The sequence below is a fragment of the Carlito syrichta genome, unplaced genomic scaffold (assembly GCF_000164805.1).
Source record: "Carlito syrichta isolate Samal-C Ts95f unplaced genomic scaffold, Tarsius_syrichta-2.0.1 Scaffold312120, whole genome shotgun sequence".
NCBI classification, from domain to species: domain Eukaryota; kingdom Metazoa; phylum Chordata; class Mammalia; order Primates; family Tarsiidae; genus Carlito; species Carlito syrichta.
The window spans coordinates 129,534-131,970 of record NW_007256216.1 but is presented as its reverse complement, the minus strand read 5'-3'; positions in this window follow the sequence as shown (position 1 = coordinate 131,970).

The following is a 2,437-nucleotide window of genomic DNA, read 5'->3' as shown; positions in this document are numbered from 1 at the left end:
TGCGGGCGCGGCGTGACTCCGGCGCCGCGGAGCCGTATCCCGGCCGGGTGGACACCGAGGTTGGACGTCGGAACCTGGCGCTATCGCAGGTCACCGGGTCTCTGCTGCCCGCCGCCTTCGGCTTGAAGGTCTGGAGCGCAGGGAGGGTTATTGGCAGCTGTCCTCGGGCTCGAAGGAGCAGGTGGGGCCTGCACTTATCAACTGTGACAAGACACTGCCCTCCCCTGAGGGTGGCTCTTGTAGCTTTCCTCTCCAAGACGTTTTCCTCTCTGCTTCAAAACTGGCCTGTCACTCTCACTTGCAAAGCCGGTGAACTGTGCCCTTTCTTTTCCTTATTAGAGGGTGCGTGCTCATGACCTTCTCCTACAAATTCAACCCAAGCTTGTACAAAACGTCAGCACACCTCCTAACCATATTTTACTTCCCTTTCCTCTTGTAGCAAAATGACCAGAATTCTATTCTCTGCCTAAAGCATGATCTGTGAGCCATTTTATTATTTGCAAAGCCAGTGCAGCGAAACTTCTAAAAGTTAATTTATTTTAGTTCTTGTATTGATGATGGTGGTTTTGTGTCAGTCAGGCATCCTGATTTCAAATCTCAACTCTACCCCTTAGGAGATTTATAACCTTGTGCAGTTTACTTAATCTAAACCTTAGTTCTTAAACTGTGACATAGAAGCTGAGGCAAGGTGTGGTGGCTCACGCCTGTAATCCCAGCACTTTGGGAGGCCAGGCCAAGGCCAGAGGATGGCCTGAGCCCAGGGGTTCGAGACCGGCCTGGGCTACCTGACGAGACCTCGTCTCTGCAATAAACCAAAAAATAGCCGGGCATGATGGCGCATGCCTATAGTTCCTGCATGTCAAGGCTGCGGTGGCCATGAGTGTACCACTGCACTCCAGGCTGGGTGACAGTGAGACTCCAACTCAGAGAGATTAAAATCGGCCAAGTAGTTATTATGAAAATTTGAGTGAGTAATGCATACAAAATGCCTGACTTATATTAATATGGATTCATAGTAGCCATTATTTTCTGAAATTCTAATTTTAAGATTCACTCAATTTCTCAAAAAGCACTCTCCTTGTTAATTCTTCCTAAATATTCCTAGCAAGGCTTCGAAACTTTCGGATTTTTAGGTCTTCCTCTGTTAACACAAGTGTTGAGTCTTCAAGGAACTTGTAAGGAATTAAACAGCAAAAACGAATTTCTTGACTTTTGAAGAACTGGTAAAAATGGTACCTATTAGGATGTGTTCAGTACCTATTATCCATTGCTTCAGCTTGCCTAGTCCAGACCAAGGATGTGTCTAGAATCCTTTATTTGTAGGCTTATCACAAGAGTTTGAGATCTAACAGGGCAGTTTGTGTCCTTCTCTGAGATATGTATTTCGAGATAGATACATATATTGCCACCGTGTCAGGTAATTTTTAAATTTTCTGTGGACACGGAGTCTTGCTCTGTTGTTCAGGCTGGTCTCAAACTCCTGAACTCAAGTGATCCTCCAGCCTCAGCCACCCAAAGTGCTGGGATTACAGGCAAGAGGCACTGCTAGAGATTTTTTTTTTTTTTGAGTTGAATCTCACTCTGTCACCCAGGTTTGAGTACCTTGGCACACTCACGACCACCACAGCCTCGACCTGCTGGGCTCAGGTGATCCTTCCATCTCAGCCTTCCCAAGTGGCTAGAATTACAGGCCCGTGCTACCACACCCAGCTAATTTTTTGATTTATTGTAGAGATGAGATCTCATCAAGTTGCTCAGGCTGGTCTTGAACTAATGAGCTCAGGCAATCCTCTCACCTCGGCCTCACAAAGTGCTGGAATTATAGGCGTGAGCCATCGTGCCCAGCCATGCTGGGCATATTTTTGTTTTTTTTGTTTTTTGTGTTTTTTTTGTTTTTTTTTTGCGTTGGAGTCTCACTCTGTCACCCAGACTGGAGTGCAGTGGCACACTCCCGGCCACCGCAGCCTCGACCTGCTGGGCTCCGGCGATCCTTCTGCCTCAGCCTTCCAAGTAGCTGGAACTACAGGTGTGCGCTACCACGCCCAGCTAATTTTTGATTTACTGTAGAGATGAGGTCTCGCCAAGTTGCCTGCGGGCTCAGGCAATTCACTCGCCTAGGCCTCCCAAAGTGTTAGGATTACGGGCTGAGCCACCAAGCCCAGCCATGGTGGAGATACTTTGAATGCCAAGACAAAATTTGGCCCTTGCAGGTTCTGACCTCACACAAATTATTTCTATAAAGTATGGCCATTACTTTCTTCCTTCACATGAGTTATTTTGTATATACCAAAATCCAAAATTCCAATCTCTAGTAGTCTTCATTTCTTGATATCATTTTAATGTATTAAAAGGATTTGTCAGCTGGGCTCAGTGGCTTAGCCTGTAATCCCACGCCTTTGGGAGGCTGAGGTGAGTGAATTGCCTGAGCCCATGGGTT